General features: G+C 34.8%; 1 protein-coding gene across 1 annotated transcript in view; it reads left to right on the top strand.

Moving 5' to 3' along the window:
* The first annotated feature begins 442 nt into the window (after nt 1-442).
* Nucleotides 443-18,027, top strand: part of TMPRSS2 (transmembrane serine protease 2) — a 103,598-nt gene continuing 86,013 nt past the window's right edge. Inside the window, exon 1 of the mRNA XM_051984767.1 lies at nt 443-539. The gene's annotated coding sequence lies outside the window, so the exon portion shown is untranslated. The remainder of the gene's footprint in view (nt 540-18,027) is intronic.

Below are 18,027 nucleotides of genomic sequence, written 5' to 3' on the forward strand. Positions count from 1 at the left end.
TCCTTCCCAAGCCCATATCTCTGTCAATAGAGAGAAAGAGAATAGGAATTATTTACAGACCCGAAATAATTATAGATTTTGGACAGATGGGTGAGAAAGGGAAGGAGCGGGTGAATCGCTTCTGAACAAACGCGGCAATTACTAATTAAACTTATCCAATTAGTACCAACTCCTTAGGCTCTGGCCATCCGGGTTTTCCTCGCCTTAAGGGAAACTTTTTTACACCTACAATTCTTCAGAGGTGGGGATGAAGGAAACTTGCCTTTTAAAATGTTAAATTAGTAGGTGAAGGAAGCCCCTCAAAAATCTTTCTCTTCGGGAGATGCCTTTTGGCTCGAGAAAGACTTTGGCTTTTGCTACTTAGTCAATTTACAAGAGAAAGAGACTTCCTGGTGGTTGTGGATTCTGGTGGGTTCATTTACTCTTTTTTTCCCCTAGCTACCCCTGGATTAGCATCGAGAGTGAGAACTAGATTTTCTGGCTGAGCTGGTTGTTTCTTTGTGGAAAATCTCAGTAGGCAAAGATGCCGTGGATTTTACGTGAGTAACTTCTGCTTTTTAGTTGATACAAAGTTTATAGGGCATTTAGCAACTTGTTTGATGCTATCAGAGCCATGGTTTTGTGAATGGGGGGTGGGGGGAGGGATCTTCAAGGTTTGAATGGACCATTTAGGGTCTCTAATTCTGTGCTATTGTCTTTTGTGGGATATCTTTTGGGATTAGATATGAAGATTATTGGGGGTGGTGGTGGAAATAACTCAAAGAATATGCTCTTGGTTTAACAGAACAGTTTGAGCCTCTTGGTTCATTTTAAATTCTGAGGGAACCTTTTAGAGGTTTTTAGTTACTTGATCAAATCAGAGAAAAGGATAGACTGCCAATAAACTAATCTCTGCTTAGAGGAATGCTGTTTATTTCAATATGTGTTTTGTCTGAATTTTTTTTTTAACTTTTGAAACTTAGTCTCTAAAAAAGAGGGTCAGGTTGTCTCTAAAGGGGGGAAATACTGTTGGTATTGCAGAATTTGTGAATTGTAAACCTCCCTCTTTTGAAGAGGAACTGCAGACCCTTAAATTTGATTTTCCACAAGAAAAATGTAGTAATACTGGATCTATCATTGAACACACGATAAGGACACCTTACTCAGAAACTACTTCCAAAGATTATTTTTTTAAGTTTCAAAGTTTTGAAATTATATAAACTTGTCAGAGACTTTGCAAATTCTATTGGTAAAGTGCTTCTGGGAATGTTTGTTTCCATGGAGAACAGTAATTAACTTTTGTACTGGGATGTAGACAAAGCTTTTGGGAGGCCAGGGTATGTGTATGCATATATATTCATTTTGTTCCTTTTCCCTCTACTCAAAACAAAGGACCCCCCCTCCCACTTTGTAACTTTGCCTGTAACTATTTCTTGATCTTCTAGACTTCTGGGATCTAGAACAGTGTTCCAACACTGGTTTCACAGTATCAATAGTAGAGAAATGGAAGGACTTAAGGAAACAAGTATTTAATCATTTACTATCTGCTAGATATTGTGCTAAGGAATATACAAATGCTACTACATCATTTCATCCTTAACAACCCAGGGAGTTCAGCATTATGCTCCCCATTTTATAGTTGTAGAGCTTGAGGGAGACAGAAGTTGTGACTTGTTCAGATCACAATTAGTAAATCTCTGAGATTAGATTTGAATTCAGATCTTTCTACTTAGCTCCATAGGCTACTTCTAGGTTTAACAGGATCTAAATGAATTGTTTTGAACAAAAATTATGAAATGGCTCATTTTTATATTTTTATTTAATACGGACCTGTGATTTCTTTCTTTTTTTAAAATAGCTTTTTATTCACAAGATATATGCATGGATATTTTTTCAGCATTAACAATTGCAAATTCTTTTGTTCCAAGTTTTCCCCTCCTTTCCCCCATCCCCTCCCCTAGATGGCAGGTTGACCAATACATGTTAAATATGTTAAAGTATAAATTAAATACAATATTAGTATACATGTCCAAACAGTTATTTTGCTGTACAAAAAGAATCAGACTTTGAAATAGTGTACAATTAGCCTGTGAAGGAAATAAAAAATGCAGGCAGACAAAAATAGAGGGATTGGGAATTCTACGTAGTGGTTCATAGTCATCTCCCAGAGTTCTTTCTCTGGGTGTAGCTGGTTCAATTCATTACTGCTCTATTGGAACTGATTTGGTTCATCTCATTGTTGAAGATGGCTATGTCTATCAGAATTGATCATCATATAGTATTGTTGTTGAAGTATATAATGATCTCCTGTGGACCTCTGATTTCAATGATAAGACCTGTAAGTACGGAATTTTCCTCTGTGCAGAATTGTAATTTCTTTAACCTGTAATCTTAAAAGAGTTAGGTTATATTTTATCAAGAATTTGAACCCTTATTGTCATGAATTGGTTGTTGTTCTTTTTTTTTTTTTTTTAATTTTTGCTGAGGCAATTGGGGTTAAGTGACTTGTCCAGGGTCACACAGTTAGGAAGTGTCAAGTTTCTGAGATAAGACTTGAACTCAGGTCTTCTTAACTTCAGGGCTGGTGCTCTACCCACCTAGCTGCGCCTCAATAATGAATTAAAGCATTTTTTTTTCATATAATTATTGATAGTCTTGATTCCTTCATCAAAAAATTGTCTATACATATTCTTTGACCATTTATCAATTGATGAATTTGACAAAGTTCTCTATAACTTTGAGAAATAAGACCCCTACATGAGAGACTAAACAAATTTTCCTGATTTTTTTCTTCTTTCCTTTTAAAAATTGTTCTGAATTAACACCTGGTATGCTTTGCCATCTCTTTCTTGAAGGTTGTGGTATTGGGAATGATTTTGAATTTTCCTTTAGTATTTCCTTTCCAAAGGTACTATTCCCATTGCATTTTATAAGGTTTGCTTTTTAAATAAGTAAAATCAATTTAAAATGAATAATTAAGACAGCCTTGAAAGGAGGGATATTGATAAAAGTGCTAACCTGTGTGTGTATGGGATTGGCAAAAGGTTGGGAGCTTCTAATAGATGTTTAAAGGCACTCTATGCTTAGTAAGTAACTATTATCTATAGAAGATTAAGGCTGTAGAATTGGAAGAGACCACAACTCCAACCTCCCTCTTTAATATATAAGGGAACTGAGGCTAAGGAGATTGAATTGCCTAAGATCACAAGGATAGTAAACATCAGAGTAAGCGTATTAGAATCTAGATCCTTCAACTTCATAACATTTTGAATATTGGAGTTAAATTAGTGTTTTGATTTATGGTTTATGGATTTAATTGTAAATGAAACTCAAAAGCGTTTTCTTTGATTCCCTGCTTCTAGGGAGCCTCTTCTGGTAAGAAAAAAAGATGCAAAGTGGTTGTTTGTAGGATGATAAGTAAATTTAAATATAATTAAAATATTTTCTAGTCAAATGTGGTGCTTGGATCCTTTTCACCATGTCAATCCATCAACTTTCCTGTTTTTGGCATATTCAATTTTCATCTTATATTGCTTTATCATTGTGCAGAGACATTTATTATATATTCAGGTACATCATGCTTTATTTGATTAATAGCTCTATGTCTATTTCTCATCAATTTGCACATTGCATTATTTGTTGTTGTTCAGACATATGTAACTCTTCATGGCTCTAATTAGAATTTCTTGGCAAAGATACTGAAGTGGTTTTCATTTCCTTCTCTAGTTCATTTTACAGATGAGGAAATGGAGGCAAATCAGGTTCAGTGACTTGCCCAGCATTATATAGCTAATGTCTGGAGTTTGATTTGAACTGGAGTTTCTGACTCCAGGCTCTTCATTTTATCTACTGGATCATTTAGCTGCCCAGCTAAAAGTATTTTAGAGTGTTTTAAATGAAGGAAATCCCAATTTAGTTGAAAAAATGTGGGAAGTACTGATTGGTTGAAAGTACCAAAGCTGTCTCTTTTTCTTCAGTTCCCCCATCCTTGCTGAACCTTCTATGGTATGTCCAGACCGTGTGAGGCAGCTTATGTATTTTTTTTTTTTTTTGAGAGGCAAGTAATTTTCCCTGGGTCACATAGCTAGTAAATGTTAAGTGTCTGAGGTTTGAACTCAGGTCCTCCTGATTCCAGAGCCTCTGCACCTTGTCCATTTGATAATAAAATTATTTTTTGGTCTCAACTTCCAATTTTATTAGTAATGATAATCAGCAAGAACTTAACAGATACTTTAAGTAATATTTCCACCAATTTTATGTAAAGACAATTTTAACATTAATTTGAAAAAAAAATGACTTTCAAATTCTCTTGCTAGATGCCTTCTTTTCTCCCCTTCATGAGACTGCAAGCATTTTGATATAGATTATACAAATCATACAAAACATATTTCCATATTAATCATGTTGTGAAAGAGAACAAACCAAAAAAACCCCTATAAAGTGGGGAAAAAAAAGTATGCTTCAATCTGCATTCAAAATCTATCATCTCCTTGTCTGGATTTTTAGATAGCATTTTTCTATCATGAATTCTTTGGAACTGTTTTGGGTCACTGTACTGCAAATAGATAAATCATTTACAATTCATTATCATAAAATATTTCTGTTAACTACATCCTGCTGGTTCTGTTGACTTCACTTTGCATCAATTCACAAAAATCTTTCCAGGTTTTTTCTGAAAACATCCTGCTAGCCATTTTTCATAGAATAATAGCATTCCATTACAATCATATCTCAGTGCTTATTCAGCACTGACAGGGGGATTTCAATTCTTTGCCACAAAAAAAAAAAACCAAACTGAATAGGCACTTTTGTATTCCTTACATGGTGGGCACATTAGTTGCCTGAACCAAAGAAGTGAAGAAATGTCATTAAGATATGTATATCATCAAAGAACAACTCAGAATGTTAAGTTGTTCTAGATTCTTTTGAGATGCCTTCTAGTTCTAATATTATTATATACAAAATGCTAAAACTTGGTAAGATTAAGATAGAGTTTAAGTGACTAGGAATATAGAATGTAGGAGGTTACTTAAGTGGAAAGAATAATAGTATTGACTTGTTTTTTTAATAACATTTATTTAAAGTTACTCTTGATGATTAAATACACATGTAATAGAAATAAGCCAAAGAAAAGGTTTTCATTATGTGAGAGGTTCTTAATCTTTTTGCATGTCTTCTAGTGAAGCTTTATGGACTGTTTCTTAATGTTTGTTGCCTACATTCATATTTGAAGGAAATGCAAAAATTTATTGGCTCATGAAAATAAAAATGTATTCCCTCCCCCCCCCCCCCCCAAGTTCTTGGACTTCGCACTTGTTTCATTCCCTTTTCATCTGACACCTAACAACTACACAAAAATTAGATTGTTTCTACTAGAAACTAAATTTGTGGGAAAGAGGAAGTGACAGGATCTTGTATCTCTCTAAAACAATTTTTATTTTTATGGCTTTCATTTGCCCTTCATAACAACTTGGTGAGTTGGTAGGAAACAGGTTCTGAGAAGTTAATGAATTAAGTTGCCCAAGGCCATATAGATTGTTGAGAGGAGGAAGGGAAGGTAGTGAAGACTGGGGCCTAGGTCTTCTGATACCAGATAAAGTATATGATAAGGTACCCATATTAAACAGAATGGGTCATGGGCAGCCTTTTCAATCCATGTTTTTTGAACATGAAAAGCTAACAGCTCCAGAAAATGATGGATGGGTCAGTGGAGAGGTTTGCTTTTTTAAGTTACTTTGAATCAATTTTAGTCATGTTTGATCCCAAACTACTAGGGAGAAGCAGCCAATAATGGAATCCCAAACTGGTGTCATCTTTGATCTCCCCATTTTTGCCCCAATTGCCTATCTGTTCTCAAATCTTGTCATTTTTAGCTTCATGGTATCTGTAGTACCTAATCTCATGGACCCTATAATTGAATGGGGGAGACACTTGAACAAATATATACCAAAGAAGCTATATACAGTATATAGGAATTAATTAAGAGAGGGGAAATACTAGAATAAAGAGAGGTTAGAGAAGGCTTCCTGTAGAATTTAGAATTTTAGTTGGAATTTGAAGGCTACTAGAAAGGTCAGTAGTCAGACCAAAAGAGGGAGAGCCTTCCAGGAATTGGGGATAGCCAGAGAGAATGCTGGAAGCTAAGAGTTGGAATGTATTAGTTTGTTGAAGAATATGGAGGTCAGTATCACTAGATCAAAGAGCAGGAGTTGGGGGAGTAAGGTATAGGTAGAGTGTAAAGACAAGAAGAGGAAAGGTTGTGAAGGATTAGAAATGCCAAATAGAGCATTTTATATTTTCTCCTGAAGGCAATAGGAAGTCCCAAAGTTTATTTAGTAGAGGGTAATATGATTGGATTTGAGTTTTAGGAAAATCACTGGTTGAATGGAGGGTGGATTGAAGTTGGGAGAGAATAGAGTCAGGCAGACCTAACCAGCAAACTATTACAACAATCAAGGTGTGAGGTGATGAAGACAGTATTAGATGAGAGAAGGGGGAATATTCAATAGATGTTGCAAATGAATAGGCTTGGGCAACAGATTGGATATGGGGGATGAGAAATAATGATGACTTCTAAGTTTTAGAGCAAGGGTTTGGGAGAATGGCTTTGCCCTGTATAGTAATGGGAAAGGTAAGAAATGGTGAGAGTTTTTGGGGAAAGATAATAAGTTCTATTTTGGACATACTGAGTTTAATGTATCTACTGGATATTCAGTTTCAGATGTCTGAAAGGCAGGTGGAGATAGGAGTTTTAACAGAGGAGACATGAGCATAGACATGAGCATATTATACTGAAAATAAGTGAAAGGTGGAAATGACTGAGGAGTCATGTGGTGATTTTCTTCTTTTAAAATAATAACGGTTCTCTCTGGGAGCAGGTTTCTCGGGGAAGTTTTCTAGAGGCAGCCTTAGTTTCAGTTAAGAGTAAATAATCACTCAAAATGCAGCCAGGTGATAAAAGTCCAGATCTTTTATTGCCTCCAATATAGCCCGGTTAGCTTAGAGGCCTATCTCTCTGCTTGGTTCCAAGAGCTCCCTCCAAATGTCTCCAAATCTAAAGGTTTGTCCTTTATCCCCCAGCACAAAGGTGAATCTGTCTTGCCTCTGAGAGAGGGCTTCTGGCTCTCAATCTCCCAGAATGCTCCTCTCTGACCCCAGTCAGTGTTCTGAAGTAAAACTCCTCATTCAGAGAGGGCTTCTGGCTGAACTCACTTGACGCTCCCCTCTCAATCTAAATTCAACTGAACTCTTGACACATAGCTTCTTCTGACTTGACACTTCCCTCTCCATATAATTCAGCTGAATTCCCTTCACTGGGCCTCTGCTTTCTTCTTATATATCAGAGAATGGGATTATGGGTTTTCTCCCATAGTGCTTTCTGGCCCTAAGAGCTTCAAGGGAGGTGTGAATTCGGATATCTCATACTAAACCCTGAAATCTCCCAAACATGTGAACTCCAATGAGTAAAGGTGTGAACACAAGCATTGTATCAATTAGTTCTACTTAATACCTTATTTCAGGTTCTGGTCCAAAACATCTTCTTGTAAGATCAAATCAATCATACTAAACCATGCTAAATTAGCTAATTATTGTGTCTTATCAACTCCAATGACTTAATAGTAATAAGTTCTATTTTGGACATACTGAGTTTAATGTATCTACTGGATATCCAGTTTCAGATGTCTGAAAGGCAGGTGGAGATAGGAGTTTAAGAGAGGAGACATGAGCATATTATACTGAAAATAAGTGAAAGGTGGAAACGACTGAGGGGTCAACTTGTTTGAGGAAATGGGATTATTTAAACTCATAAATAGATTAGCTTTAGCAATGAATAAGGTCACTTCATCATATGAAACAGGAATGAAGTAGATTTTCTTCCACCCTCCCCAACCTATTTCTTCCCTAAGATAGTAAACATTTTAATATAGGTTATATATATATATGCAATCATGTAAAATGTATTTTCACATTAGTTATGTTATAAAAGATGAAAGAGATCAAAAGAAAAAAAAACCCTGAAAAAATGAGATGAAAATAGTTTACCTGCATTCAGGTTATATCAGTTCTTTCTCTGAATGTGAATAGCATTTTCCCTTATGAGTTGTAGTGTTATCTTTAAGATGTAATGTTATCTGTTGAGGTTTCCTTGGGGTTTCTGGGAACAGCCTTTGTTTCAGTTCAGTAATCACCATGAGTACAATGAGGGGTTAAAGTACAAATCCTTTATTATCTCTTTCAAAATCCTATCTCCTTCATCCTCTCCTTGGTTCCGAGAGTTTGAGCTCTTGCCTCCTTCTCTGCCCTCTGAATCTCTCCGAATCCAAAGGTTTGTGTTCAGCCTGCAGCCACCACAAAGGTGGATGATGGAATGAATCTGTCTTAGCCTCAGAGAGCTTCTAGTGTGCTTGTCCTTTTTTGGCCCTGAGAGCTTCTTGCTTATATGCTGTACACCGATACAAACCAATCATTATATTATTGTACCAAAGTTCCCTTTTAATGTCGTGACCCAGTTTCTCCAATTGTCCTATTTAGTTATTCTGCCTCAGGTTATAACCTTTCCCTCTTAATGTTTGATGAGATAAAGGTCTACCTCAGTTTCTCTGTCCCCAAACCCCAGGCTATAATTATTCCCTCTTAAATGGTTGATGAGATAAAGGTTTTATATCTTTAGGTTATAGACATTCCTTATTAATGTTTGACAGGATAAAGCTTTATCCATTTTAGACGTCATTAGAATATCATTAACCTCCCTCCATTGTGTCATCCTAGGGACCTCCCCCCATTAGGTTATCCCTACCCAGGTACCTCCCCCATTGTTCTTGTTATCCCATAAAGGGCCTGCCCTCTGAGTACTTCAGGGCTGGACTCTTTGAGATGATAGTCTCATTCAGCCCTGGGACCAATCATGGATCCATTGGTCCCAGTATCTCTCTCCATTTAATAAACTATTGAATTGGTCTCTAATCTCTGTCTTGCTCAGTTTCTTCGGCATTACATTATCACTAGGAAACCATTATTTGCTGTAGGATTAAATCAATGCTAAACTAGATTTAACCATTGTCTCCTCAATTCCACTTAGTACCTTGTTTGAATTTCTGGCCCATAACATCTCCTTGTAGGATTAGATCAATCATACTGAACTATGCTAAATTAGATAACTATTGTCTATCAATTCCACTGACTTATTACCTTGTAAAAATCCTTTGTTTCAAGTTCAGAGTTCTAGCCCATAATGGAATTGCTGTGAATCATTGTACTGCTAGCAATACAATAGAATAGAATACATAGAATAGTTAAGGCATCCATAATTGATTGTTGTATAAGGTTGTTTTACTGTGTACGATATCTGTGTACGATATCTGTGCATCAGTTCATGTAAATCTTCCCAGATTTTTCTGAAATCTTCCTGCTTATCATTTCTTATAGTACAATAGCATTTCATTATATTCACATATCACAATTTGTTCAGCTGTTCCCTAATTGATTGAGTATCCCATGAATTTCCAATTCTTTACCACCACAAAAAGAAGTTAAAAATGTTTTTGTAAGTCCTTTTCTCTCTTTGGGATACAGACCAACCTAGAAGTGCTATTGCTGAATTAAAGGATATAAACATTTTGATTGCCACTTGGGTATAATTTCAAATTACTTTTCTGAATGGTTGATTTAGTTCACAATTCCATCAACACTGCATTAGTGTCTCAAATTATTATTATTATTTTTTTTTTTTTTGCTGAGTCAATTGGGGTTAAGTGACTTGCCCAGGATCACACAGCTAGGAAATGTTAAATGTCTGAGGTCACATTTGACCTCAAGTCCTCCTGACTTCAAGGCTGGTGCTCTATCCACTGTGCCATCTAGCTGCCCCCGCTCCCATTTTTTTTACATTCCTTCTAACATTTATCATTTTTTCCCCATCATATTGGCCAATCTGATAGGTGTAGGTTGTTACCTCAGAGTTGTTTTAATTTGCATTTCTCTAAACCAAAAGTGATGTAAAGAATTTTTTCATTATATGACTATAGATAGCTTTGATTTCTCCATCTAAAAACTGCCTGTTCATATCCTTTGACATTTATCAATTGAGGAATGACTTGTATTCTTAGAAATTTGACTTAGTTCTCTACATATTTTGGAAGTGAGATTTTTATTAGAAACACTTGCTGAAAAGATTGTTTCTCAGCTTTCTGCTTTCCTTCTAATTTTGGTTGCATTGCTTTTGTTTGTGTAAAACTTCATTTTGCATTTGCAATGTTCTTTATCTCTTGTTTGGTCATAAATTCTTTTCTCCTCCATAGATCTGACAGGCAAACTATTCCTTACTTTTCTAATTTGTTTGTGATATTCCCCTTTATGTTTAAATCATATATTCATTTTGACCACATCTTGGTAAATAGTGTAAGAGGTTGGTCTATTACTAGTTTTTGCCAAATTATTTTCTAGTTTTCTAAGAAGTTTTTTTCAAATAGTGAGTTCTTGCCCCAGAAGTTGAAATCTTGAAATTTATCTATCCAATAGTGATTACTATAATTATCTACTATTGTGTTTATTTACCTAATTTATTTCTTCGATTCACCAATCTATTTCATTGATTCACCACTATTTCTTAGCCAGTACCAGACAGTTTTGATGATTGCCTCTTTAGAGTATAATTTTAGATCTGGTATACCTTCTCTTTCATCCTCTTTTCCTAGCTCCTCATTAATTCCCTGGCTATTCTTGACCCTTTTATTCTTCCAGATGAATTTTGTTCCTATTCCTATATTTATATATATATTTATATATTTATGTTTATATATTTATTCCTATATTTTGGCAGGTAAACTCCCAAGTATTTTATGTTGTTTACAGTTACTTTAAATGGAATTTCTCTTTCTTTCTCTAGTTGCTGGGCTTTGTTGGTAATATATAGAAATGCTAATGATTTAATTTAAGTTAATATGATGATATTTTAGGTTTAGATTATTTAGTTTCCGATTAATTTTTAAGATATCTTTCCATAGCCCTTTATTAAATGCAGTTTTTATTTCATTTAGATCTGAAAAGGATACAATTATTATTTCTGCCTCTCTGCATTTGATTGTGAGGTTATTATACCCCAATATATGGTTAGTTTTTCTGTTGGTGGCATGTACTGCCGAGAAAAAGGCATATTTCTTTCTATCCCCATCCAATTCCTTGCCACCTGCCCCCCCCTCACCCCCCACTCCTCGTCTATTATATTTAACTTTAATTCTATTCATTTCCTTAACTTTTTATTTTTTATTTTGTGTTTAAATCTATCTGTTTCTGAGAATTAAATCCCTACTAATATATTTTTACTGTCTATTTTTTCTTGTAATTCATTTAATTTTTTTTTTTTTTAAGAAATTTGGATGTTATGTTGTTGGTGCATATTTGTTTAGTATATTATTTCTTTATCTATGGTGTCTTTTAGCAAGATTTGTTTTCTTTCCTTATCTCTTTTAATTAGATCTATTTTTGCTTTTGCTTTGTCTGAGATAAAGATTGCTAGCCCCCTTTTTAAAAAAACTTTACCCAAAGCATAATGTATTCTTCTCCAGCTTTTATTCTATGTCTGTCTCTCTGCTTCAAAGGTGTGGGGTTTTTGGTAAAGGACGTATTGTAGGATTCTAATTTTTAATCTATTCTGCTATGGACTTCTGTTTTATGAGATGATTCATCCCATTCATATTTATAGTTGTAATAACAACTATTGTTGTTATTTCTCGCTATCCTATTTTCTCTTCTGTTAATAGTTCTCTCTGTCTCTCTCTCCCCCTCTCCCTCTCCCTTTACCCTGTCCCTCCTCACAACCAACTTCTGTTTCTGTGCCACAAGTTTTCTTAAACTGCTTTCCCTTCTATTAATTCCTCCACCCTTATTTTTTCCTTTTTTCTCTTCCTATAGAGTAAGATAGATTTCTATAACCAACTGACTGTGTAAATTATTTCTTCTTTAAGCCAAATCTGATGAAAGTAAAGTTTGAACAATATTCACCCTTCCTTGTTTCCCTCTTCTGTACTGTCTTATACACCTCTTCCTGAAATATAATTTATTTCATTCTGCCTCCCTCTTTCCTCTTCTCCCAATATAATCCCTTTTTAATCCCTTATTTTTTTTAATATGTTCATATCAAAGTCAACTTATATCCATACTTTTTGCCTATGTAAATTCCTTCTTACTGTACTAATAAGAGTTAAAATTCTTAAAAGTTGTCATATAATCTTCCTAAGTAGGGATGTTAACAGATTGACTTTTTTTTTTTTCCTATTTAGCTTTTTATGCTTCCCTGGAGTATTGTATTGAAAGACTGAATTTTTTTTTATTATAGCTTTTTATTTACAAGATATATGCATAGGCAAATTTTCAGCATTGACAATTGCAAAACCTTTTGTTCCAACTTTTCCTCTCCTTCCCCTCATCCCTTCCCCCAGATGGCAGGTTGACCAATACATGTTAAATATGTTAAAGTATAAGTTAATTACAATATATGTATACATGGAAGACTGAATTTTCTGTTCACCTTTGGTGTTTTCATCAGGAAAGTGTGAAAGTTTTCTATTTCATTAAATGTCTATCTACCTCCACCCCTGGCCAAAGATTATGCTCAATTTTTCTGGATCATTGATTCTTGATCATAATTCCCCCAAACTCTCTGATCCTTGAATGTACTGCTAAGTCCTATATGGTTCTACTATGGCTCTTTCATGTGTGAATTGTTTATTTCTGACTGCTTGTAATGTTTTTATCTTGACCTGGCAGTTCTGAAATTTTACTATACTGTTCTTGGAGTTTTTCATTTTGATATCTTTTTCAGGAGATGATGGGTGGATTCTTTCAATTATGATTTTATCCTCAGAGTTTTGGATATCGAAGCAGTTTTCCTTCATAATTTCTTGAAAGAGGCAGTCTAGCTCTTTTAGGTAGTTCAGTAATTCTTAAATGATGTCTCCTGGATCTATTTTTCAGGTCATTTTTTTCCCTCCACTGAGATTTTACATTTTCTTTTATTTTTCATTCTTTTGATTTTGTTGGATAGATTCTTGATGTCTCATAAAGTCATTAATGTGCACTTGCCCAATTCTAATTTTTAAGGAATTTTTTTTCAGTGAGCTTTTGTATCTTTTCTATCTGACCAATTTACTTTTAAGAAGTTTTCTTCAGTGAATTTGTGTACATCTTTTTACATTTTTTGTGTCCTTTACTAAGTTTTTGACTCTTTTTTTCAAGATTCTCTTGCATCACTCCCATTTCTTTTCCCATTTTTTTCTCCTTCTCTTATTTGATTTTAAAAATCCTTTCTGAGGTCTTTCAAAAGGATTTTTTGGACCTCAGGTCACTTGCCATTCCTCAGTGAAGCTTCACATATAGATGTTTTGACCTTGTTGTCCTCTTCTGAGTTTGTGCTTTGATCTTTCTTGTTGCCATAATTTTTTTATAAGGTTGGGGTTTTTCTTTCATTTTTCAGTTATTTTGTGAATTTTAAATTTGAACTCTTTTCCTGGGGAACTGGAGGTACTGTTCCAAGCTTCTTTCACTGGAGTCCAGAGGCCTGGTCATTGGCTTTCCAAATCTGGGTATTCATTGCTGGTAGCTTGCTCACTATGCCAAAGTGGCTCTACCTAGTTGTGTCTGTTGGAGGGAATGATTGGAGCTGGCATTTTACCTACTGTGCTAGAGCTGGAGGCCTAACAGATGGTTTGCTGTGCTGCTGGTCTACTGAGCTGGGATCACAAAGCCTAGGCTGCTGATCTGTGCTGTGGCTAAAAGTCTCCTACTAGCGTATCTGGATTTCACCTGTGCTGTACTATATTCCCCCTTTACCCAAATAAGATGGACATTCCTGCAGTCCTGTTATCTTGTGCTAGAAAATTGTTATACCTCATCTTCTTGTGGGTTCTATTGCCCCAGAATTCATTTAGAGGTTTGATTTAAAGTTGTTTTGAGAGAAACTGAAGAAAGTCCAGACCTGGCTTTTTTCTCTGCTATCTTGGCTCTCTCTATGCTGATTTTCTTTTCTTTTTCATATTGCTTTTTATTTTTTTCTTTTTTTTTTTTAACAATAGATTTTTCTTTTTAAAATACAAAGATAGTTTTCAACATTCAGTCTTTTTTTTTTTTTGGGGGGTGTGTGTGAAAAGAGTTCCAGTTTATTACGCCATGCAGCCTTGTTGATATACATTTTTGCAAGTGTGATCAGTGTATGAACAGTAGACAACCCTTAATTCAGAGAAGCAGCTCGTGGGCTTTGGGTATGCATGGTATCTGCCAATGGGAGGCGAGCCAATCCAGCAATTTAGCAATTAGCTCACAGGCTAGACACTGGCTCCAACATTTAGTCTTGCAAAATAAAAAAAAAATTTTCCCTTCCTTTCCCTCCAGCCTCCTCCCCTGGACTGCAAGTAATCTATGTTAGTCATGTGCAGTTCTTCTAATCATATTTGCACATTTATCATGCTGTATAAGAAAAATCAGGTCAAAAGGAAAAAAAATTAGAAAGAAAAAAGCAAACAACAGCAAAAAAGGTGAAAATACTATATTGTGATCCACATTCAGTCTTCTTAGTCTTCTTTCTGGATGCAAATGGCTCTCTCCATCACAAGTCTATTGGATTTGGCATGAATTACCTCACTGTTTAAAAGTGTTATGTCTATTAGAGTTGGTTATCACATAATCTTGTTGCTGTGTGCAATGTTCTCTTGGTTTTACTCACTTCACTTAGCATAAATTCATGTAAATCTCTAATAACTTTTTAGTGGAATCTCTGGGGTTCTCTAAGTATACCATCATATCATCAGCAAAGCTGATAATTTGGTTTCTTCATTGCCTATTCTTATTCCTTTAATCTCTTTCTCAACTCTTATTGCCAAAGCTAGCATTTCTAATACAATATTAAATAGTAACAGTGATAATGGGCAACCTTGTTTCACTCCTGATCTTAGATTCATGTAAGTCTCTCCAGGTCTTTCTGAAATTGTCCTGCTGTTCATTTTTTTTACAGCAGTAATATTCTATAACATTTAGTGCTGATTTTATTAAATACTTAAGTTTCCTGAATAAGAGCTATTATCTCCTAAAAGAATTCATATAAGAAAACAAACAAGTAAATAAAGATATCTTATTTAAACTTTCATATATTATTTTATTATCATTTCATAAAGATTAGGATATTTCTCTTGAATGAACAATGAAGGATGAGTTATGCCCAGATTTGAACAATAGGTTTTTTTTTTTTATTATAGCTTTTTATTTACAAGTTATATGCATGGGTAATTTTACAGCATTGACAACTGCCAAAACTTTTGTTCCAATTTTTCCCCTCCTTTCCCTCACTTCCTCCCTCACATGGCAGGTTGACCAATACATATTAAATATGTTAAAGTATAAATAAAGATTTGAACAATAGTAGAGAAAACTAGATTATGAAATTTTAAATGACTTGTGTTTCTCTCTGAATGATTCTCATTAAAATTTTAAAAAATTAATATCTTTTATTTAGATCAAATTTGTTTTGACTTCAATTCTTTGCTGTTCAAAGAGCTATGCCTTGAAAGCAAAAATCAAAAAAAAAAAAAAAAGAAGAAAAGAAAGCTCAACATTTTAAATATGTAGAATAATTGAGTTTGAGGATATATGAAAATTTTCATGCCCATGATTCTTCATTTCTGCAAACAAGGGAGAAAAGAATATTTCCTTTTCACATGTTCTAACTCACTATTAATTGGAGAAATGTAAATCAAAACAATTCTGAAGTACAACCACATAGCTATTAAATGACACATGTCAGAGGGATGTGGGGAAAATGAGACATTAATGCATTGTTGGTGGAGTTGTGAACTGATCTAACTATTTTGTAGAGTAAATTAGAACTATGCCCAAATAGCTTTGAAATCATTCATACCATTTGTCTCAGAAATACTACTACAAAGTCTATGTCTCCAAAGAGATTAAAAAAATAAAATAGAAAAGGACTTACATGTACAAAAATATTTATAGCAGCTCTTTTCTGGGAGCAAAGAATTGGAAATTGAGGGGATACCCATCGTTGGAGGACTGGCTGAATAAATTGTGGTATGTGATTATAATGGAATATTATTGTGCTATAAGAAATGATCAGCAAGATGCTCTCAGAATAACATGGGAATATTTTCATAAACTTACGTGAAGCAAAATATTCTCTGTACAAAGTAGTGGCAGCATTGTAAGATTATCAACTGTGAATGACAATTGGTTGATAGTTGTCCTTCATTTTTGAAAAGGACCAAGATGACATCACTTTATTAGAGTTGAATTACAATGTGTCAGACTGTGGCTGATCAGACTAAATATGAGCTTGGAATGCTTTCTCACAGATTGGACCAAAATAGTCCATATGGACATTTAAAGTAGCTTCTCCAGTTTTACCCATTTTTGTTTCCTTTGGAGTAATTCAATTTTGCTTTGCTCAAAGAGCACAGTATCTTCTCTGAAGGCACACCATGCTGGGCAGTTCTGTGTCAGTGTCTCCCTTCTCATGCAATCAATTCTCCCCCCCCCCCCCCTTTTTTATTATTATAGCTTTTTATTTACAAGATATATGCATAGGTAATTTTTCAGCACTGACAGTTGCAAATCCTTTTCTTCCAACTTTTTCCCGCCTTCTCCCTACTCCTTCCCTCAGATGGCAGGTTGACCAATACAAGTTAAATATAATATATGTATACATGTCCAAACAGTTATTTTGCTGTATAAAAAGAGTCGGACTTTGAAATAGTGTACAATTAACCTGTGAAGGAAATAAAAAATGCAGGCAGACAAAAATAGAGAGATTGGGAATTCTATGTAGTGGTTCATAGTCATCTCCCAGAGTTCTTTCCCTGGATGTAGCTGGTTCAGTTCATTACTGCTCTATTGGAAGTGATTTGGTTCATCTCATTATTGAAGAGGGCCATGTCCATCAGAATTGATCATCATATAGTATTGTTGTTGAAGTCATGCAATTAATTCTAAATTTCTTGAGAGATACTTTGAGAGTATATTATTATTGCTTTTTCTGACCATTCTTTGCCCTGTGTGAATTCTTCATAAAATAATTTTTGGGGCAAGCATATATTTGGCATTCAAATGATGTGGCCAGCCCAACTGAGTTGTGCTTTCTTCTATAGAATTGGAATGCTTGGTAGTGTAGTTCAAAAAAGAACCTAGTGTCTGGTATCTTATCCTGCCAGGTGATCTTCAGAATCTTCTTCTTAAGACAATTCAAATGTGCTTGATCCCATGCCTTTTATATAATATTTTCAGTTATGTTGTCAAATGCCTTCACTGAGGACAAACATGGAATCAATCACCTATTGCAATAATGATAAATTGTTCAACTTGAAAAGGCTACAAGCCAAAACTAAAGTTGAGGGAGTGTTGGTGCATAATTTTTTTGTTTGCAGATTATTGTACACTCAATACAACCTATGAAGCGGAGATGTAACAAAGTTCAGTTCTTTGCTGCTTCTACTAATTTTGGCCTAATAATTAATATCAAGAAAATACTCATCCTCCATCAGCCTGCACTACACCATCTATAAATGGTGAAGCTTTGCATGTTGTAGATAAGTTCACTTCAACAGTATGCTTTCCAGGGATGTCCACATTGATAATGAGATTGATACATCTATTGCCAGAGCTAGGTCAATGTTTAGGAGGCTCCAAAGGAAAGTGTAGGAGAAGAGAAGTTAATGTTAGATGACTACCAAACTGAATGTCTACAGAACCATTGTGTTGACCTCCTTGTTTTATGACTGTGAAACCTGGACAGTTAATGACATAACTTTTCTCAGAATACAATGATCTAAGACAAGGAAAAGAGAATCTGGAACTTAGTTTTAAAAATGAATGTTACATTTAACATATATTAGTCTACCTGCCATTTGGGGGAAGGGGGGGGGGAGGAGGGGAAAATTGGAACAAAAGTTTTGGCAGTTGTCAATGCTGAAAAAAATTACCCATGCATATATCTTGTAAATAAAAAGCTGTATTAAAAAAATGAATGTTAAAAATTGTTTTTCATATAAC

Source organism: Antechinus flavipes, chromosome 3, assembly GCF_016432865.1.
Source record: "Antechinus flavipes isolate AdamAnt ecotype Samford, QLD, Australia chromosome 3, AdamAnt_v2, whole genome shotgun sequence".
Lineage (NCBI taxonomy): Eukaryota > Metazoa > Chordata > Mammalia > Dasyuromorphia > Dasyuridae > Antechinus > Antechinus flavipes.